At 41.4% G+C, this 23632-nt stretch overlaps 1 protein-coding gene across 2 annotated transcripts in view; it reads left to right on the top strand.

The window, feature by feature from the left end:
• GOLT1A (golgi transport 1A) overlaps positions 1 to 23632 on the top strand; it is a 70442-nt gene that overhangs the window by 16091 nt on the left and 30719 nt on the right. The window lies entirely within an intron of this gene.

Genomic DNA, 23632 nt, shown 5'->3' with positions numbered 1-23632 from the left:
ATACCCCAAAAGTGCAGAAAATTCAACAAGTGAGTGAATTTAGCAATGGGGTGGCAGGATTAACACCGACAGGCACTTGTGTCTTTGCTCTTGGAGTCTTATATAGCTGAAAATGTCTATATATTTCTAGAGCATTCTCACACTGCCAGTGCCCCACCCACTGAGGGCTGAAAACCCCCTTGTGTGACCTTGCTATGTGCCCCAGCCACTAAGGGCCGGCAGCCATCTCCTTATGCCCAAGCCACAAAGAGATGGTAGAATTCTCATTGTGTGCCACCTACATAGGGCTGGTTCTAGTGGTGTGGACCCAGGCATATTTTTATGTCCGGAGCTGACAAGCACCCATCTTCCATCAGTGCCAAGCCAATATTTGCTAACAACATTTTCCACTACTACATATACAGCAAGGCATATCACTAATCCTAAAGGCAGGCACCAGGGCATTTCACTGGTAAATCTACCAAGGCATGTTACTCCTCGAGCTGGTATATGTGTACCAAGGCATCACACTCCTGTCAGATAGACATACACCTAGGTTGGACCATAGAATAGTAGCAGTATGCTGTTGCTCATAACTTAACATCACACTCCTCGCAGAGATGCATGTACCAAGCTTTCACATTCCTCACTGTGGCCTTTCACGCCTCACACAGGTCCAAGGCATCACATTCCTCCCAGAGACGCGTGTAGTATGATGCCTTACACACCGCTCTCCACGGTCCATCTATCATGCATTGTTCTACTGAAACAGGTACACACACCAATGCATCACTCCCATCACATAGGTAGAGGTAGCAGGTATCTTACCCTTTCCACAAGTACAACTAAAGACCTCACTCGTGTATACAATTTTGAGAGTTCAGTAGTTCCTAATTTAGACTGTAACAGGAGTTACTGAAGAAATGGGGATCAGAAATATGGGCTAAAATTGCATTCCCAGTTTTCCTTTCCCTTTGAACATATCATCAGCAAAAATATGTTGAAGTGTCAGGTGAAGAATGGACCGTACAAGAGGAATTACTGGAGGAATTGGGTGCACAAACACTTCAGTAATCCCAGTTTCTTAGGTGACACTCAGGGGGCCGTGCAACTCGAGATACCACGCTGTTCCTGCACCTCAGTAATTCCGGGTAAAGTACCGCATATATCCCTGAGGGACAGATGAATGAGGACCGAGCAATGGCACTCCTTACAGAAACACATGCGGAGGCAACAGGACAATGCATGTGATGAACTATACCCAGGGCCATGGATAACATCACTGTGTGGCCACAGCAGATACCACACTTTTATGAAGTTGCCATATAACATAATGTCACATAATTTGCATACTCCAACAAGACATGTTCTTTCTAGCTCAAACGCAGCAAGTGGTGTTAAACTACAGGGAGTGCAGAATTATTAGGCAAATGAGTATTTTGACCACATCATCCTCTTTATGCATGTTGTCTTACTGCAAGCTGTATAGGCTCGAAAGCCTACTACCAATTAAGCATATTAGGTGATGTGCATCTCTGTAATGAGAAGGGGTGTGGTCTAATGACATCAACACCCTATATCAGGTGTGCATAATTATTAGGCAACTTCCTTTCCTTTGGCAAAATGGGTCAAAAGAAGGACTTGACAGGCTCAGAAAAGTCAAAAATAGTGAGATATCTTGCAGAGGGATGCAGCACTCTTAAAATTGCAAAGCTTCTGAAGCGTGATCATCGAACAATCAAGCGTTTCATTCAAAATAGTCAACAGGGTCGCAAGAAGCGTGTGGAAAAACTAAGGCGCAAAATAACTGCCCATGAACTGAGAAAAGTCATGCGTGCAGCTGCCACGATGCCACTTGCCACCAGTTTGGCCATATTTCAGAGCTGCAACATCACTGGAGTGCCCAAAAGCACAAGGTGTGCAATACTCAGAGACATGGCCAAGGTAAGAAAGGCTGAAAGACGACCACCACTGAACAAGACACACAAGCTGAAACGTCAAAACTGGGCCAATAAATATCTCAAGACTGATTTTTCTAAGGTTTTATGGACTGATGAAATGAGAGTGAGTCTTGATGGGCCAGATGGATGGGCCCGTGGCTGGATTGGTAAAGGGCAGAGAGCTCCAGTCCGACTCAGACGCCAGCAAGGTGGAGGTGGAGTACTGGTTTGGGCTGGTATCATCAAAGATGAGCTTGTGGGGCCTTTTCGGGTTGAGGATGGAGTCAAGCTCAACTCCCAGTCCTACTGCCAGTTCCTGGAAGACACCTTCTTCAAGCAGTGGTACAGGAAGAAGTCTGCATCCTTCAAGAAAAACATGATTTTCATGCAGGACAATGCTCCATCACACGCGTCCAAGTACTCCACAGCGTGGCTGGCAAGAAAGGGTATAAAAGAAGGAAATCTAATGACATGGCCTCCTTGTTCACCTGATCTGAACCCCATTGAGAACCTGTGGTCCATCATCAAATGTGAGATTTACAAGGAGGGAAAACAGTACACCTCTCTGAACAGTGTCTGGGAGGCTGTGGTTGCTGCTGCACGCAATGTTGATGGTGAACAGATCAAAACACTGACAGAATCCATGGATGGCAGGCTTTTGAGTGTCCTTGCAAAGAAAGGTGGCTATATTGGTCACTGATTTGTTTTTGTTTTGTTTTTGAATGTCAGAAATGTATATTTGTGAATGTTGAGATGTTATATTGGTTTCACTGGTAATAATAAATAATTGAAATGGGTATATATTTTTTTTTTGTTAAGTTGCCTAATAATTATGCACAGTAATAGTCACCTGCACACACAGATATCCCCCTAACATAGCTAAAACTAAAAACAAACTAAAAACTACTTCCAAAAATATTCAGCTTTGATATTAATGAGTTTTTTGGGTTCATTGAGAACATGGTTGTTGTTCAATAATAAAATTAATCCTCATAAATACAACTTGCCTAATAATTCTGCACTCCCTGTATGTCACATGCGGTGCAACACAGTGGAAATATTTTACAAATGTTAGCTGGTTGACCACGTGCTAATTGTTTTATACAAGCAATCAACAGGTTATACAAGGGTAATATTTTGCCAAAATAGTATTGATTGCCCCAGGTATAGGACTGGGGAATGTTTTTTTCTGTAGAGTGAAAAATACTTTCACATTTAAATATAGTTCAAACATGGTGGAAGTAAGAATTCGTTGATTGCCACACAATTGTTTTCTTTAATTATTCCAGCAGGTAAGCCTTGTGCCACAGATGCTATTCTAATAGCATCAGTTATTTCAAGCGTTCATATGGAATCACCAAAATGTTACTTCTCTCCAATACGTTCTGATGTATTGAATCACACAGAGCACTTCTAGCGAGAATTGTAGGTTAACATAGGCATTGTACTATATTGGTCCGCGTGCTTCCCTTAATGTAATGAGAAGCTTCCACAGGCCCGCAGGTGGGTTGGAGAATAAACAGGAACCTAGAGGTTGGTTTTAATGCTTTCAGGTACATGCTGAATAACAAAGGCGCACACTTTCTTACAAGGTGTGCGTACATGTGTTTGTTTTCTAATGACTACAAAATTGTATGTTCTATACAACATGTTCTGGGAGTTAAAGTGGGCATTCTTCATAAAATGGTGCTTCTGTGATGTGCAAAAAAGAAGGATTATTTGTTAGTAAATAACATTTTGGATAGGGTGTGTTGAATGCGTTTACTTTTCTAATTTAAGAAACCTTTGTGACCCTTTCTACATCATTTTGTGTTAAAATGTCACAGTACAGCTCCAAGGAATGTGCCACACAACGACTCATGGGTCTCCTTTCCATGCTACACAATAATTTAGTCAACCACATAGCATGGGTCGGTCCTCTGTTGCTGCCTAATTCCAGTGGCTCATAATCTAGACTTTCACATTTCTGGCTGGTGGGACTTTGTGCAGAACTTCAGTAGCACCTGTCTGCTGAATTTAAATGACAAGGAATTGGATATGCGTGGGCTGGCCTGTAAGGTGACATATGTTCTTGCATGTGACGTGCGTGCTGCTGGTGACAAGACCTTTGTGAGTACCATGTAAACAATGTAACGTGACACTCTGTTTAATCCTTTTGGATTTCTGTTTTTGTAATGCCCATGCTGCCTAACTCTCACAATAGAAATATAGATCGGGTTTGTGAGTATGTGAGAACCTGTCTATAATCCAATTATCATCATAAATTAATACGTAGAAGCCTTTCTGTCTGCAAATCAATTATATTCTCCTTGTTTGAGTTAGCAATTCAAAATAGTGCTGATGGCACAGTGCTCAAAAGGTGCTTTGAACTGTACAATATAATACACATATATACACAATCAGGGATGTCCCTTAGTTAAACCAAACACAAGCCCAATAGCCATGGTTCCTTGTTAGTATTGGTTTCCTTAATAGACAATCCCTGAGAAAATGTTGACTTTCGACACTGTTCATAGATTATAAGGGTCTCCTCAGGACAAAAAGGAGCCATCGGTCACACAACCTAAGGAGATGGCCAGAGAAAGGTCCTGAATTATCACGACAAAGAATCAAACCACATCCTGTACAGGAGAGATTAGACATACCTAATTTTGTGTATTCAGTACTTAGGAAGAGGTAGCGATTGCTAAAGGCCATATGGTCATGTAACCGATCCAGAATTGAAATGTGAAAAGAATATGGAGAGCATTCGAGAGAGGTCTAATTGCATATAGATAAAACCCTCCTGAATCCAGGGCTCCCTAGGCTAATAAATGTAGACCCCTGTGTATATAGATGTACCGCCTCAGTTGTACTGCCTTTTTAGTATGAGATTGAATCAAGTCACAGAACTAATTTAAAAGTGTCATGGTCATAACTATTGGTTGCTATGTTGGAATAAACAAAGGGACAGATTTATCTACAAGCCATACAACACAATGTACCAAGACAACTTACATGACGACAACTTGCTGGCTACGTTGCATGATGGATAGAGAGCAGATACGTGCCTTACCTACTAAGATATGACTCATCTCTTTTGTCACAAAAACAATCCTTTGAGCCATCTTCCTTTTCCATGTGTGCTGCATGCTGCAGCACACACAGAAAGGGAAAATAACGGGGAGAACGTCCCAGTTGGGACGGCATACCATTTTGACGCAATCCCAAGTTTACTAACCTTAGTAAACCTGGAATTGCATCAGAATTCATGAGTGGATACATGGGAACGCCCACGCTCCAGCCATAGAGTGCCTTCCCAACACAGAGTAATGGAAGTCAGCGATTTGCGCAAGGTGGCTTTGCATGGCTTAGTAGGTCTCACTTAAGCCCTTGCATTGGCTTGCATCGCTTTGCTTTACGTAACACTAGGGCTTAGTATATCTGGGCAAACATTTCCACACACAATAAAGTCAAATGTCAAAACCCATATATGTGGCCCCAAAACCAATGGTGTTGGAAGATTAGTCTGACTACTATCACAGTCACCAAGATTCAGGACACCTATGCACACTGTACTAAAGAAAAGGGCGGCACTAGGGGTGTGACCCAGTCTAACAGGAGAAAACTCCTTCAAGGTGAGTTGACTCACCCATCAGTGACATGCAATAAGGGATAATTTCGCGTTTGCAAAACTATTAACAAACAAACCATTCTATCTATAGTTACTGTTCTAGTGGGACCACCCCGCTGTTGCCACATCATAACTAATATCCAGTAGGCCACAAAGGTAACTTAATCCATCCTGAAACCCCAGCTAGCTATAAAAATGAAATGTAATTGTATCAAGCAAAACCTTTTAACAGCCCCAATACTAGTGGGGCCACTGCAGTGTTGCCACATTGTATCAATCAATTCCTACATTCATATACAAATGAGGGCAGTTTAAGTTTAATGAGAGAAACAAACAAAATATTGCTTCCTACAGGCCCACGTTGCGACAAACCAACTCATCGTGGTGAACCCGAAATGCTCTTTTCTTTCAGTTCCAACTACTTGACTTCAACCCACAAAATGCATCAGCCGTGTTGATCAGGGATGAAGTAACAGGGTGTAAAAAATTATACCAATTAAAAAAAACATAAACTGAAAGGTTCAGTTGAAAAAGAACAAGAATTCTTATTATTAAAAAGGGGAAAAGGAGAACGGAGACATTTATTAATTTAAATCCAGCAAACTATGGGACATCCTAGTGATCTTGAGGATGTGTCTACCATTTTTATGTGATCATCTAGTGTTTGTTCATGCTTCAGGTCCGAAGGCTGTATATTTGCAATAAATAAAGGGGATGATTTCAACTGTCTCAAATGGTGTGGACATCACATGCTTATTGCGGTACTGGTTCAAGAGTATCTGCAAACCACAGCCAACCAGACAAACCCTCTGGTGGCGTGGAGCACAGTTTACTGTAGGGACCTTAGTCAAGATGGTTCCAAGGAGACCCATAACGTTAAAGATTCTCTGTAACAAATTAATCAATAGCATGTGAAAGCCAGAGATACACAGTCATGTCATCAAGCCCAATATCATTGCCATGTACATAAAATATAATTGCCGGTGTAATCGAAAATAAATCTGTGAAAAGAAGCAGCAAGCCTTCTTAATTTGCTGATGTCATTAAGTTCACACATCGTTCATTTAAGGTGGTCCATCCACCTGCATTCCCTTAATGAGAGGATTATGTTGGGAATCCTTCCTGTAGTGTCCAGTTTTACAACTTCCACTGCCAACCAGCATAGGTCATCTTCAGTGTGCTATGGCTCTGTGCAGTGCTTAACCAGTGGAGCCCCTAGTTGACAGATCCTTTGCTTCATCACTCGGTTTGCTTGTCCAATGTAGGCAAGATTACACAGACACAATATTGAATAAGTGGTATTTTTACTGTTACAATTAGAATTTGAAAGTCTTTGTGTATTAATAGTGACCGCCTCTAGGATCTTTGTGTTATACATGAACCTACAGGCTTGACATGTTTCATGCTTGAAATTACTTATAACAGTGTAGCGGCCTCACTAGAATGGGGACTGTAGAAAGCTATATACCAATAAATCTTTCTAAGTGGTCGGTATTGCATTTCACTCATGGGTGTGTTAGTTCCATTCTACATCTTGAAGGGGCTTTCTCCTGTTGGACCATCCCTAGTGTCACTATTGTCTGAAGTACACTGTACTTAAGTGACCTGACTTTTAATGATTCTGTTCTTTCCATACCATTGTTTCAGGGACCACATACCAAATGAGTGTAAAACAGAAACTTTTTGAGATACTTTGGTTAGCTCTGATGAACAAAAGGAATCTGGAACAAGACTTTCAGGGTCATCATACTAACACATCTCTTCACAATAGAATTTTTTAGATACAGCAGTCTGCAAAGAGGCAGCAGCAGATTGAAAGAGCGAGGTTGTCAGAAAGGGCAATACCAACCTGAGAGGCAGACATGGAACCAGTCATACCAATGGTAAATATGGATCCATATGATTTACCTCTATTACCCATTTTTACCATTTCTTCCCAAATACTCAAAAATGATAAAACCACTGTATTGAATCGTGTTCTTTATTTGTGGTGACTGAACAGCCTGTTCACCTTAAGATCGATACAGAATTATTACAGTTTACAAGAAATAATCAGGCTACGACAATCTTTCAAGGACAAACCATATCTCATGAGTCAGAGTGGAATTTGACCACAGCTCCCATCCACTTTCTTTCCATCTACCCATTTGATGTCAGTAGAGATTCTCACCTGTGAGAACAGCTTTGCCTACAAGACCAGAGGCTTTGAATTATAATCTATCTCCATAAGGTGTGATAGTGTCCAGTCTTTTCAGTCAGATGATGAGGTAGTGTGGTTTCGTACTCACTGCAGCTTGGGGATCTTCTTCATTGGAATCCCTCCATACCTGCTTTTGCAGTAGTCAACACAGTGGAGATCAATAACAAGCTCAAGGGTGACCTGTGATGGCAGAATTCCACAAGCCACATTCAGCGGTGGTTCATGAGTGGTGCAAGGGTTTTTATTCACATAGGTACAAGATATCGGTCTGCATTAAGAATTCGTCCCAAAATGCAGACATTTAGAGTGAGCTCCTAGCAAGAATTAACCATGGAACAAGGTCAAACAAATGGCTGTAGAACAGAATTTCGATATCCCAACAGTAAGAACTCCATCTTTGATGATCAGATCTAGTTTGGTTGCACCTATTTTTGTAGTTTGGTAAGATATTAACAAACTAGGGGCTTCATGGTTGGCATGCCCATAGCAATTAAGGAGGACGCTCATGAGCAGTGCTATAAAAAAGTGAATTAATAATTGGGATGAATTGTAGTCCACCAAACGTAATAAGGTCACTAATTTGTTAGGCCCTGACGAAGGCTTCAGTAAGGTAAACCAGAGTCCAACTCTTGGTAGCAATGGGACAGAGCAGACAGGCTTAACAGAACATAATAAAAATCCCTCTCCAATTAACAAAGCAAGTAATGAACAAAATGACATAAAAACAACAAAAATCCAAAAAGGGTAAGCGGAGAGAGGAACTTTTAAAGATTTAAAAGTGCCACCAAAACGTAAGGCACCAATAGAAGGTACTGTTACATTATGTCTGGGACCCCACTGTGTTATTGGGCTGACTGTAATGGAGCAGGGGTTGGATACCCTAAGCAGGTTCCTCCTGGTTAAAGATTTTACCTTTGGGCATAGTCTCTGAAATAGAAGTCAAAATTCTCCAGCTGGGCAAGGTTTCAGGCTGCATCCAGGGAAGTGCTCACAATGCCGGAAATATGTTGGATGAGGTCCTACTGAAACCATTGGTTTTGGCAGGAATATCTCAGAAAGGGAAAAGTTCAAATTTCACACCCAGACAAGTCCTTTTGTGGGCCAGATACTTTGGCACCTTCAACCAGTGAAGATTTCTACCTTTGGACTTAGTCTCTTTTTTGGAGCTTGGAGTCAGCCAGTGGGGCAAGACAGAGAGCTGCATCCTGAAAGGTCGTACTAAAGTGGATAGGTTTGCCTCCAGGTTCCACTAACCTGGTTCTTAAGGTGGCAAAAAGTCCACATGGGACCAGCCTGATTTTCTTTATCATTGAGATTGCGCAATGGGTGAATTGACTTGGGTGGTTGGTCCTGGTCCTCTGGAGATCTGGAAGTCCAAAATATTTGTAAGTCCAGTTCCTTTAGAGATGTCAAAATAAGTCTTCCCGGACACAACTAGGGCTTCCAGGACCCCAGGGTCAGTAATTTAAGGTCAAGACTCACTCCAACAGAGGCCACCAGCAGGGTTTAGTTCTCTTCCAGTAACTGGTAACCCCAGGTAAAATGCTTTTTGCAGCTTGTTGTGTCTCTATAACATACAGGAAGTCAGCTAACTGGCCCATGGAGTTCATTTCTTTGTCCTGGATACAAGTGGAAGCAGGTCTAGCTGCTCAAGTTTCAAACATCTTGTGCAATCCTACTTCATTTCTTCCACAGGTTAGAAATTGTTCTGAGGGGTTGGTGGAGAGGCCCAGTTTTATACAGTTCAGTAGCCAGTGGGTGGACAAACTCCTGGACATTTCCTAACTGATGAGGAAAAGTTCCAACATGCAGCCTTGCCCATTTTTGCAGAACATCCAGTGTGTTTTACTGCAAATGTGACTAAAATGCACTATTCTGAGGGAGTCCAAGGTGGCGTAGGCCTTCTGCCCTTTGAGGAAGCTTATGTGCCAATCAGAGATGTGTTTAGGGAAATGAGTAGTCTGGTCCTGCTAAGCTATACAAAAGTAGCTCAGAAGCCAGCCCCCTGTCTTATTAGCCTGGTGCCTAGACAGCAAACTTTGACCGAGAGAATAAAGGTTTCCTCTTTTTTTAGATCTCCCCTTACACCAAACTATGAATGGGCAAGCGTCACCTATTTCCCTTTCAAGTTAATGAAGTTACTGGAACCTCCGCAGCTACCTTTCGTGAGCTGATTGGGATCAAATGCCCTGCATCCAATCCATCCTGTAACCATGCCTAAGCTATTGTTTCCACTCTGGGAGCAGTTTTCACAGCTCATTAAAGTCAAGTAGACAGCTGCTGTTAGTCTAATGCAAGTTATCCTCCAGGAGCTTCAGGCAGGGAAATGTAACTTTATAAAAGTTACTTTTACTACATATTTATTAAAAATCTAACTTCCCCATTAAACTGGGCTTGTAATAACTATTAAAAATAGTAGTTAAATCATTTTTTTTGCTGGACCGAAACCTCAGATAGCAGAATTGATATTTTAATCTGTATTCTAGTTTTCTCATAGGGTTGCCAGAGCATACCACATGAAAATTGGTTTTGGGGGCTTGTCACTGCAGGGATATTGTAACATTAAATTTCTACATGCCCTATTTTAAATACTGTGCACAGTACCTTGTGGACACCAAAGCCTACATAGGGGTGACATCTAATATTTAAAAGGGAGGGTTTTTCCTTGATGAAAGGGTTGGCTTGACAGGCTGGCTGTAAGTTTAAACTGAAGCAATCAGGCTATAATGATAGACCTGAAGCCTTGTTTTCCTTGCAGGCTATATGGCACAGTAAGTGCTGCAGTCCACAGGGGACATTAATTTTTCCATGCCATGGGCGTTGTTTCTACACCATATACTATGGCTTTACACGAGGTTTAAAAATATGCCAATCGGGGATTAGCCAATTTATACATGCTTTAGGGGGTCAGAGTACATACATTGGGCACTGGACAGCAATGCCCCAGTGTATAGAGTCTAAAAACCAGCAAATAAATTCAACAGAGCAATAGGGGTGACCACGCCCAAAGGCAAATTATTTCACAGGCCTCATGTAGCTATTCAGGGATATCAGTTTGGGTCCATACATTTGGTGTTGGCTGAAATGAGGTAGGCTACTTTCACCTTCTTGATCTTGTCAAAAAAGGAAAACATGAGACCTTGCAGGGCCATATTTCCAAATCTAGATAGTGTTGACATATAACTGAGTAAGACCTTCTGTTTTATGGTATCCACAGTTACTGAGAGGTCAGAGAGGATCAAGGCAAACACCTATGTCCTAGGAGCTGAGCAGATCTTCTCTGACATTGATCAGACAGGTCTGTTCCCGAGTTGGGGGTTGAAATTAAGCCTCACTTTCCAGAGCATGCTGTTCTTTTCCAGATGTAGGGCTTTCTTTCTATGGAGATAGTGTTCTGGTGAAGGATGTGATTAAAAGGATGAATGACCTGCACTCAGACACCTATTGATGGCAGACTGCAGTACTTTAAATGCACTGAAAAGGGGAGAGAGAATAGGATGGTAGCCTGTAGACAGAAGAGTGGTGGTCCAACTCAGACAACAGAAAGTTTTGTTGCAGAGAAGGACACTAAAAGAAGGATTTTGCAAAGGTTAAAAACTTGGAACAAAAACACAAAGTAAAGGCCATATTTGAAGAGAAACATAGGTAAGAATTGACGGGTGACGCTGGAGTTCAACCATGAATAGGAAATTTAAGCAGGAAGAATGAAGATAAGAAGCAGAAATATAGTTTCATATGGCTTGTTCATGGTGGATTAATGCACGGCAGGAATGTGTAAAACTGTAACTTCACATGCATGTACTGAACTGCAGTCTGACATTTATGTGGGAGCTTTTAGAGTGATACACAGGTATTTTCTTTAATGTAACATTCATGTATTGCCCTGCTATGAATAGAAACCATAGCACACCTCTGGGAATTGTGCTACCCTGCCCCTGTGCAACCATGTTAGGGTTTTGTTTATTTTTCCTACAGTAGACTCATTAATATGCAAGTCCAATAAATGTGTGTCTGTTTTTGCAGTGATCTTCAAACGTAGAGACAAGACAGGTTTGGCTAGGAGACAGAGGGTAGCCCTTCTCTTTGACAAATATGTCCCTCTATACCACACTACAGTGTGACTAATGACATCTGATTCTAGTTGCAGAGGTCTGGCCTTTTGCACCTGCACCCAGAGGCAAAAGGGTCTTCTGTTCTCTCATGTAAAATCCATACAGCTCCCCATTTGGATATTGGGTTATTAATTTGGGTTGTGGAAACCCCTACCAACTTTATAAACACAGTCTGATTAGGCCACAACACAGGGGCATATTTACAAGGAATTGACATAGGGCAGCACCGCAAGCCTTTCTGCTGCTCTGCCCTACACCAATTCAAAAGGGCAGAAACGCACCGTATTTACAAGATACAGTGCATTTCTGCCCTTTCCCCTTGTGCGGAGGGGCACACAAATTACTGCATAGCACCAGTGCAGGCACCCTTGCACCATGGTGCAAGGGTATCTGTGTTGTTGGCAGGATTGTTTTTGTGCAGGAAGGGACACATTCCTGCACGTAAACAATCCAGGGAGGCATTTTCCTCTTTCTATGTGTGCTGCAAAATACAGCACACATAGTAAGAAGGCAAATGTGGAGAAATAAAGATCTTTCACCTCGTTGCACCTGCCCTGGGGAGGCGTACAGTTTTGATGCATTCTCAGGTTTACAGATTCTTGTAAATCTAGGAATGCAACAAAACCCATAGATGCTGCCAAAGCGTCACAAAGTGATGCACCAGTGGTGCACGGGGCTTGTAAATAGGCCCCACAGTTCCTACAGAATCTCTTCTGTACTCCTGGTAGGTATGACACAAGCAACAGGTATTCCCAGAGAAGTGCATGTTAAGTTCAAGCAGTACCAACAATTGTGAAGCCAAGAAAGCATCACAATAGAATTTCCAAGCCAATTTAGAATGGAAGTGAAAAAGCACCATTGAAAAATGTCTTTTTGCAGTATATGAGCACTTAGATACAGTTTTATGCCGATTACGATGGGGTGGAGGTCATATACACCAAGAGGGTCATCCCAGTCAAAGTTGTTACCTTCTGACTTTAGCCTTTTTTCTGGAAGTCAAAACCCTCCACCACAGGAAGGTTTCTAAGGATAAAGCAAGTAAGGGTCCACTGAAGTCAGATGTGTTTTCCTTGGGTTGCAACTGAAGTCATTGTTTTTGGCCCCAAAAGCTCCAATAGGGACACAGCTCTATTTCATAACCCAGAAAATCGCTTCACAACTAGGGTAGATTTGTCTCCTCCCAAGGCTTTACCTTGGAATTAGTCCAATTTGAGGATCTCAAAAAACCCGTCAGCAGGTAAAGACTGGAATCTGTAGCTAAGCAGGGCTCCACAAGGCCTATCACATTTTCTGTGATGATCTGAACCAGTTTTTAAAGCAGCAAAAAGCTCCAACCCAGTTGTTTTGTCTACATGGGGTGCAACTTCCCTGGGCAAGTCTCAGTACTCTGTCTAGGTCTGTCAATTTCCACAAACATTATGGCCAATATCTAATGGAAGCAACGCTCTTTTGCTTCTTTCACCATTGACATCAATTACCACTTACGGTGGGAGATGAAGGGCAGTAGTAGAAGCAAGAAAAGGAGAACGGGATTAGAAAGAAAATAGACACAGAACCCCACACTCTGCTTCGTCACGTCTGAGGTCAAGATCTGCACGTTTTAGTGCATAGCTACAAGATCCAGATTTCTCAAATATCTTGCCATTATAAAGCTTAAATGTAGTTATAATTGTAAATAGATATAACTTGGCAACATCTTGGTATGACTAACTTGCTGTGCTTCTCTGTGCTAGGAATGGCTGAAAAGTAAACACATGTAAACATTAATGCCTCAGAATTAACTGTGCACTAACATCTCTCCCTATGTTTAGATTAACTACTGTAAGCCTAACCAATATACTCTCTTTTGTGGCAAATGAGTTTTGTTTTCACTTCTGTAGACCTGCAAAATATGGAAAACCATTAACATCCTGTTGTTCTGTACTCTTAGCAATAAATACACAGTCTACAAATATAGTGCTTTGTATCCATCATTCATGAATATATATATATATATACATATATATACACTATATAGATAGATAGATAGATAGATAGATAGATAGATAGATAGATATATCTATCTATCTATCTATCTATCTATATATATATATATATATATATATATATATATATATATATATATATATATATACATATGCATTTGTCCTCTAAAGAATCTTTCCTGTTCATTTACAGGAAAGTTATGTAGTGTACGCAACCCCATTCTTTAAGAGTCTGAATAATTAAAAACTTGCCTTATGAATTCAAATAAATAAACAGGGAATAGTTCATCACCCAACTCTAGGATACCTCTCTATAATCTAAAATGTACATAGAACACTCTTCGAGGAGGCATTAAGTCTGGCAACTGAACTCTGATGTCCATGTAGTGAGGCTTCATCAACATTGTAGCACAACTGCCTACCACAGGCTGCTGTGAACTGAAAATAAAGTTATACCTGTAGTTCCAAGATGTACATAATCTTTGTAGACCTGTAAGAGTTCAAATCTGCTGGGAATTGTAGTTTACTGCCAGTTCATTGTCACACAATGCATACTCCACACGTTCACAGTCTGAATCTAATCAGTGCCAGCACTCAGTGGTAACTGCCAGCATATCTGTCACCGAAAGGCTCTCAAGTATCTCAAGCCTCACTTCCTGACTGCATTCCATATCAAAAGCTGCTGTCGTAGCGGTGGGCTCTTGGTTTGTTAGGATGTTGTGCATAATAGTCTTGCAATATCCATAGAGCACAAAGATTGAACGCTGGTTCCCTTGATCATTCTTCATAACCAAAACTATTATACTCTTATACTCCACCAAATATTGCAATCTTCCTTTACAATTCTTGCTTCCAAAATTCTAAGTACCTGAAACTCATTTTCTGAATTCTGCTCGACTAATGTGAGATCTGAAGCAAGATCTGCTTCTACAGGGCAAGGCTTTCAAAAAAATAAATAAAGAACTGGGTGGAATGTCATGGGCTGAGGCACTTTGTCTTACAATAACAAGATTCACAATCTATCATGTCACAAACAGACATAAACATTTAAGTCTATATTTAAAAAAATATTCAAACACCTTTTTTTTGTAATTAGCCATACTTTCTTACCAACAATATACTACAGAAGCATGCTTTCTTTTAATAATCAGCAAGAAACGTATAAACATATGTAGCTTTCTCCAAAGCCTCTTTTGCAGATTTCTGGATACCAATGAACTCAGTTAAATATTCTTGCACAGAAGGAACTGAGGTCGACAAAGACTGATCTAAATGAAATATACAAGGATGATGGCCATACAAACAAAATGAAGGTGAAGTCCCAGTAGAGAAATGCTCTCTGTAATTGCATGTTAATTCTGTCAGCCGCAATATTTTGCTCCAATCCTATTGTGCCAAAGTTGATACCATAGATAATGTTCAAAACACCAATTTTACCATTCAACCTATTAATCCATTTGAGGATGATAATTCATGGACAGGAAACCTTCCAAATGTAGGAACAAATTGATGTGCTGCATGAAAGGGCAGGAATATGGTGTACTTAACATAATACAATGCATCTCTGTCCTGTCTTTGCACTGATGCCCTTTTGGCTGCCTAGCTCCATTGCAGGCACCCTTGCACCGTGGTGTGTAGTGGATCTTATTCAGTTTTTATTGGGAATCAGGAGATAGCTTAGTCTTCTGGCATGCAGGGCTTTGCCCCTGTCACCTAGTGACTTTTAACATACTTAGCCTGCTCTGTTTTAGCACATTTATTTAATTATTTCATCCAAGATGGCTGCTATGTTTATAGGTCGGAAGATGTTTTGATTTCACACTATTGGTGCTGCTCTGTAAAGGCGTCACTATCAGACAAATGAGATACATAGGTATTCACATCATGAACTTTCCCACTTATGTGTGACAATAACATAATGTACCTTTTTAGGGAATTGTTTATATAATTGCCACCCCAAGCATGCCTTCTTATCTATTGTTTGCGAACAAACCTGCGTCAGGGGTCCTACAAAATCTACAAGTCACACAGACAGGGTTATCTGAGGGATTCCTACCAGATGCCATCAAAACTGTCTATGCTACATGTCGCCTTGATGCGGGCCCAGCCTCCATGTCCCCACGGAGACTGATCTAGAGACCTCATTCCAAGGTAACAAGGGTTGGGGGGCTCTTCTTATGGACCTGGTACTGTCAGATTAGATTTATCACACCTAGCTCTCTTTAGGTTAGGGATTAGGTTAATCCTGCTAGGGTATTTGGGCCTATTTCACATCTCATTTTATTGCAAGATGGTGTGGATCTTTATATTCATGACTCTCATTTTTTACATTTCTGTTTCTTGCAGTGTTCTTTATCCTAATTATTGTAGCCCATGCATCTTACAGTAGATTGCAGTCTTGTTAATAAAACCTATTGAAATCGTTACTGCATCTCCTTCATTGCCTGTGTGCGAATGAGACTTGTTGCTCATGTGAGAAAAGGGTAATCTCCGTTTAACCACAACTCCCGCACTCTTGAATCCGTGTCTAAAGGCTGCCACAAATCACCTTTTACTATTTTTGTTTTTGGTGAGGTACTGCTTGTGAGCTCGGAGGGCTGGGCCGACAATTGCGACTTGTTGTAGGATTGGCCAAGTCACCTACAAACAAAAGTGATGTCATCCCTTAACCAGCAGTCTTGCCTACAGCAAGAGTCCAAATACGACAGGTGCAAGGAAGCCTGCGTTGCAGACTGAATTGTTTTTGTCTGGAAGGGAGACTTCCCTGTACAAAAGCAATACTCTGAGGTGTTTTCCTCTTTCTATGCGTGTTGCAGAATACAGCACACATAGAAAGGGGTAAAAATGAGGAGAAATAAAGAACTTTCTCCTCTTTACTCCTCTCCTGGGGAGGCATAGCATTTTGATGCAGATTCAAGCTAACCAGTGTTGGTAAGTCTGGGAATGCGCCAAAATCTATGGGTGATTGCGTGGGAACCCCCACCGCTCCACCCATGGAATGCCTCCTGGGGAAGACTAAGGCAGCGATTTGTGCTCTATTGCATTACTCTGGATTTATCAAGTCAGACAGGGCCATGCAAGGTAGCCTTGAGTGGCTTGTTAAATCTGACTTAGCTTTTGTGTCTCCCTTGCTCCCCCTTGCGCGGTGCAAGGGCCACGCAAAACCTTCATGAATATGCCCCTTAACTCCTTCAGTCCTTACATTATGTAGACCAGGATTTTGATATTAGCTGGAGTGTTTGATCATAATCGAACCCTGTGAAACACCTTGTATACAACCAATATGTTAAGAATAAAATTGCACTAAAGCTTTAGATGTGGGCAGACCAGGCTGATATTTAAAATGAAAGAGAAAGGGGATGAGAGCACACTGCCTCACATCACAGCTTGCCCCTTTGCATTTAGTAAATGCAGTACAAAGTTTGCGCTTACTTGAATATTGGCTGTGCTGTGGTGTGAGGCAGTGTGCTCCCATCACCCTTCTATTTAAAAAGGCTTCCTTGAGCTGACAGGCTGACGAGCTTTTGGAGATACACTTGTGCACCAGTGAGAGGTACTGAGATCTGGGAGAACTGTGGCCGCATTCTCAGCAGCCCCTGATGAAATTTGTTTTTGATCTCTACTGGTGAAGGACAAAATCCAGAAATGTGTATGCCTCGAGATGTACAGCACTATCTGCACCCACTCTGGTGAAAAACTGCAACTAATAATCAAGTAAGCGCAAGCTTTGTACTGCATTAATCACAAGGCAAAGGTGCCAACTGTGTTGTGATGTGAGGCAGTGTGCTCCCAACTCCGCAGATATTTAAAATGACCCAACATTGTCAAATTGGTTACAACTACTAAGATCACTGTACAGCCTTGACTTTTGGGCATTTGCAATTCTACAATAAAATTCATCAGCACTTTATGCCACAGTGTATAGGTGAAAAAGGCAAAGGTCTAAAGAACCCCTTTAGTTTACTATGTGGACCCTTGATTTGAGCACATATTGAACATGCTTGTATGTAGCCTGTAACATCAGAATATCAATTTGGCACCAAAAATACCTTCCTACATCTGACAGACTCTGAGCAATTCTAGAATGCCCAGGCACGTTTGAATTTTGAAGCCAATTCATACCTTGTTGCCTTACCTAATCCGATGGTAAACCCACAGCTTTTTCATGATGCTACAATACATTATTTTCATGTATATATCCTTATTCCTCTAACCAAACCTCTTTATGTATGGATTGCATTTCTGTACATATGTGGTCAAAAACAAATCTTCATTGACTTTTGCAGTAGAATGGCACACAAACCCTTTGGCTATTAAGTTAATGGTGGATCTTCAGTCACTTAATTCCCACTCTCCCACTGATCTTGTTGTGATGAGGCAACATCCTTCCCATTCTCAGCGCCTGAGCTATAAATTATCACAAATTCATAATCACAGAAAAACTATGTCCATATGTTTTCCTGAGCTGATTTCAAGAACTGTAAATCTGTATACCCTTTTATAGTGTGTTGGGTTCTATCAAATAGTGTCTCCATTCTACAAAAGATCTCTTAATGGCCAAATGCCCCTTGCCGATGAGAATGTAATTTAGCTTTGGTGGTGACAATTAAGCTATGGGTGAACCTGGTCAGTATTTTGATCTCTGAGCTAAAAGGCCATCACTTGATAAGAAAAGTAACTGTCTCATAAAGGAAGGGACATTCTACATTAGGGGAAGGGCTGCAGAATTGGGGATCTGGAAAAGTGCCACTTTAAGAAATAAAATGCCTGATCTGCTTCAGTTGACCAAACAAAAGTTAGTCCTTTTTTTGCAGTCACATAGTTATAGGCTTCAAAATCTTGGAAAACTGCTAAATAAACCTGTAAGAAAATTGGAAAAGCCCCAAGAATTCTAAATTGCCCTAACTGAAGTAGGTATAGGCAGGGACAAGGGAATTATGTGGCGAGGGAGGAATACAATATGCAGCAGGGTTAACGAATTGTACAGCAAGTAAAGACAATATTTGTGCATAATGTGGCACATTTTGTGACTGTTTGTTTTTTACAAAGTTAACAATGTAAGAGCACAGGTTGCCCCGATTAGAATCAATTTAGTACCCGAATACAGCAATTCATAAAGGAAAGGTTACCTGTCAATGCATGGTAAATGGCATTCCACAGCAACACATGAGGCAGCGTTTTTAGTAAGTTTTGATTTGTTTAAGCAAGAAACCTTTTTTGTTAAACTATGTAAATTATGCAGAAGATGATGTATTAGGTGGTAATCATGCAGAAAAAGCCACAGCTGGAGGAATTCATAATTCTAGTGACTCTTGATATAGGTAGGTGTAGCCCATTGCACGAATGGTGATACTTTCTTTGTATCCATCATAATGCTTGCAGGTGTAATATATGCCCTCAAAAGTCAAGGTATGGGGTGTGTAAAAGGCACATATCCATTTAAAGAAAAGTGACTGACTCTCTTCTAATCTTTGCAACAGTGCCTTACCATGTTATATGTGAGTTTCCAGGTTGTCAGAATAGATACAAATATCATGTAAGTAGACAATGCAAAACATATCAAACACATCCCTCAATAACAAATATAAGTAGCCCCAGATTCTTATATTTTGCAAATCTGTACGTTTTATTCTAATACCATTGTCAGCAATGTAAAGTTAGTGCATTAATGAACTATATACGCTATTTCAAAAACTTAAACATATGGATGGCAGTCTTGCGTTTCTTACTGACAATTCTTTTTAACAGTTCATATTGTGGTGCTGTAAACTGGTAGCCAAAGAGTTTGTGCTTTAGGTGGTTGGGCCTACTTGTCCAATGGAAAGGCTGAACATTAAAACTTATTTCCTGCTTGTTGAGCAATAGGAATTGAACATTCCTGTGCATGATCTAGGATTCAAACAATCCGAACTTACAGCAGAAAGCTGGTTTCCACTCATCACCCGCTCGACCCCTAACAAGATTTATAAGTACCTTTTGAATTCAATTTAGTGGCTATATTAGCATTTCTTATCTGACCTAATAAAACCGATATTGAAGGCAAGCTCTAATGTTTTTTAATAGTAACTCTATTCCCAACTTGGTAATCTATTTTTGTTCTCAACTTGCTCCCTTTCTGGGTTATAAAGCATAAGGTGAGGAGGCTGAAAACTGTGAAAGCCTAAGAAAACCATTAGCCACATTCTTATTTGTATACTGTGTTGCTAAAGGAATGTGCCCAGCAAAGGTGGAAATAGACATTGTTGGTCCCTTGAGCATCAGGCAACAAGTACATTGTGGTTGTGATGAATCATGCCACTAGGTATTTAGGTAATTTAGAGAAGCACAACTGCAAAGGCGGTAGCTAGGGTTCACTTACAGATCTTTTCTAGGGTTAAATTTCCAAAGACTGTGGTTTCCAACAGTTAACGGTGCAATAGATGGAGTAAGCTAAGAAAAACCTTAAAACTCGCCAGGAGCTGATGGAGTGATCTGACCAGAAAGCAACACTGACCAGGTACCAGGAAGGTCATGAGATGTTGGTGCTGATGTCCATTTGCCATAGACCTTTGCTGCATAAGAGGAGTAAGCCATACAAGATAGTGCAGAAGGTTTCTGGTGTGAACTACTTGGTGGACACAGGTGCCTCAAGGGAATGTAGGAGGGTGTTCTGGGTGATCCAGCAGAAGACTTACATCTGAAGAGATTATACCATGAACATAGCTATGGTAGAGCAAGCAGAAAAATACATTGAGCCTTTTCCTAGCTTGCAGGATGGATCTGTGGGAGGGCCACAGCTTGCCCGTGTTGACACTTGAGCATCAGAAAGTGTGTTAAGGGAAGGGGTACTGGGATGATTTCCCCTACCTTTTGTTTTTAACTCCAGGTTTGACACCTATCTGTTTTCATGATAATGACAAAGGGGATAGTCTACCTGCCAAAACTAAGAATTATCCATGATAGACTCTTGCAACATAGCAGAATACAACTCCTCTGTTTTACTACTGCAATGTATACTTTCTGTGAAAATTTAATTAAAAGATTTTAAGCAAAAAAAGCAGGAATGATGGCATGTCTGACTGAGAAGAGGAATGTATTGAGGCAGAGGTGGCAAAAATGTTGGGCGCAAGAGTGATTGAGATATGTTATTGTCCTCGTGGCAGTCCAACGGTGGTTGTGCCCAAGCAAGGTTCCACCAACTTGCCTTTTGTGGGGACCACAGGGTCCTCAATGACATTAAGATAGATGTAAATCTGATTCCTAGAACTGATGATCTTGGGAACCAGCTTCACATTACTTGAGCATGTTTGATCTGATCAGTGAATAATGGTGCCAAAGAGAAGACTGCATTTTCTACATCAGAGTGTTTATTCCTAGTAAAGTTAGTGCCTATTTTGTTGCAAAAAATACCCCTTCCACTTTCATGCACCTGGTGAACTATGCTCTATCAGGGCTAGAAGTGTTCTGTGTTGCTTGCCTGAATGATACTGCCATGTTTAGAAATACATGAGAGGACCACCTATCCTTATTCAGGATACAGGGAACAAAATGGATCATCGAGGCAACCAAGTGCCAAGTGGAGACTTCCCCTATAGTCTACTTTGGACATCAGGTGAGTAACAGGAAGATTCAACCAAGATTTAGTCAGTGTCAGAGTGGGAAGAGACCACTAACTAGTCACAAGTGTAAGTTTTTCTAGGACTCACCAGTTCCTACAGGAACTTTGTAGTTAGCTGTGGGAGCACAGTAGCACAGTTGACAGCTTTGACAACCAAGAAGAAGCCCTAGAAGGTAATTTGAACTGACTGCTAAAAAGCTTTTGAAGACCCAAAGAAAGAACTGTGCAAGGTGTATACATAAACGCCTCTAGTTAAATCAACCCAGTATATTACACACTGCTTCTTTGAGCAAAAAAGTTGAAGCGGTACTATCTCAACTTGATGAACAGGGTAGAGTGTACCTATGTCTTTAATACCAAGGGAGCAGAACTGGGTGGCCACTAAAAAGAATGCTTTGCTTGTGTTTGAGCTTTGAGATAGATTATTCATTTTTGTTTAGCATTAACTTTGTGGTTCAGATAGATCACAAACCACTAAAGAGGTTGATGCAATGAAGAGTGAGAATCACAAGTTAGTGAGAAGATCTATCTTACTGCAAGTTCTAGAATTCAAAGTGGAGCATGAAGCCCAACTGAACCACAGCAATACAAATGGATTTGCTTCTGCTGATCCAATGACCAGACTTTGCCAATGAGTAAGATCTGTGTAATCTGATCTGGGAAGGGCTCCTGCTGGAACAGAAATGTCCCCTGTAGGTTGTATAGTTGTGTTCCCCTGCGATGTGCCCATGTGCAAATATCTGATGTCTTTTGTTTCTGGCCCTAGCCTCATACTAAATTAATTGGTGTGCAGAGGCCTTGGCCTGCCCCCTTAAATATTGTGGTCCTGGACCAATATTGTGACTTTGAGGTGCGCACCACCTGTGCCCTCATTTTACTGACCAGTGCACTACTGTTCTTGTCATGGGTTTAGCATGCTGAGCAGTGGTTAGTCCTTTTGCTGAGATAAACTTCTGATTATTGAAATAGTGTTGGGGGTGGAGGGTGGGGATACAGTCTCTGTAGGCCACAGTGAATAAATCTCTTTCGGGGAGGCCAACCTTCTGTCTCTCCCCTGATCACTGTTCTGCATGGCTGTTGATAGCCAACTGTGGAAAGCTCACACCTCCTTTGGGCCTTTGGTAGGGATGCTCCAGGCTGGAGTTTGTCCTGTTATGAAGAGTATCACTCTACATAAAGGTTGTGTCTGGAAAGTAGCCTTGAAAAGAAAGTGGAACAAAGAACCACCTCAAACCAGTTCTGAAAGTGCAGACAAGCAATCCACTTCGCCTGCGTGCATTGACTGTATGGAGGCTGTAGGCACTGATTCTGTTTCAGGTGTAAGTTTTGTTTGACCAAAGAGAGAGTACTCAGGGCATTGCTGTTAAACAAGAGCTGGTGTCTGCCTAGTGGCCAGCTTCCCAGAGGTGAGGGGACATCACCTGCAGTATTGTCTGGCTGGTGAAAGTGGGTGTTGTGACCTGATGGCGTAGAAGCCAACCTGCCTACAGAGTGAAGAAACAAGCCTGAAGGAGGTGTGATTGTTCCGAGTGTCAAAAGCAGCTTGACCTCGGGGTGTGAGGGTCTGCCAGGAGAAGGAAGACTATGGAGAGTGATCTGCAGCCTCTAGGAGTGTGGGGTGCAGCCCCTCTAAAATTGCAGTTCCATCGGGAATCACAGAAATCTGTTTTTGCTGCTGTGATGAAGAACTGCACTTGATGCAGAGGATGTTTTGTGCTGAACTGTTCCTGACATGGTCTGTTCTGCTGCATCCAAGAACTATGCCTGGATACGCTTGCAGCTAGCATTTCTCCCCAGAAGCGGGGAGAAGAGAGAGACATGCTGCAGGTCCTCACAGGCTGTCGAAAGAGAACACAGATCTATGCTGTGGTGAGACTGAATCAAAGAACACTCTATTGAAACGAATGCTAACATACTGAACGGGTTCATTGATGCATGCCTTCCAAATACCCCTACCCAAGTGGGACCTACATAGAAATCCGAGGGGAACACTCAATAAAAGAGACAAGGCAAGCGGAATCCAAGGCTCAGTAAAGCACAGAACACACACACCAGTGTTTTTTGTATCAGCTACCAGTTCCGTTATAGTATTAACTTTTAAGTATTTCGATTACATTACTTTTAGTTTCTAAAGTAAAGCACCGGGTTGGACAGTCATTAATTGTGCTGCTGGGTGATCGTTTAGTTCTGAGGTTGTGCGGTCCTC

This window comes from Pleurodeles waltl, chromosome 6 (genome assembly GCF_031143425.1).
Source record: "Pleurodeles waltl isolate 20211129_DDA chromosome 6, aPleWal1.hap1.20221129, whole genome shotgun sequence".
NCBI lineage: Eukaryota > Metazoa > Chordata > Amphibia > Caudata > Salamandridae > Pleurodeles > Pleurodeles waltl.
This window is presented reverse-complemented; position numbering and strand designations above follow the sequence as displayed.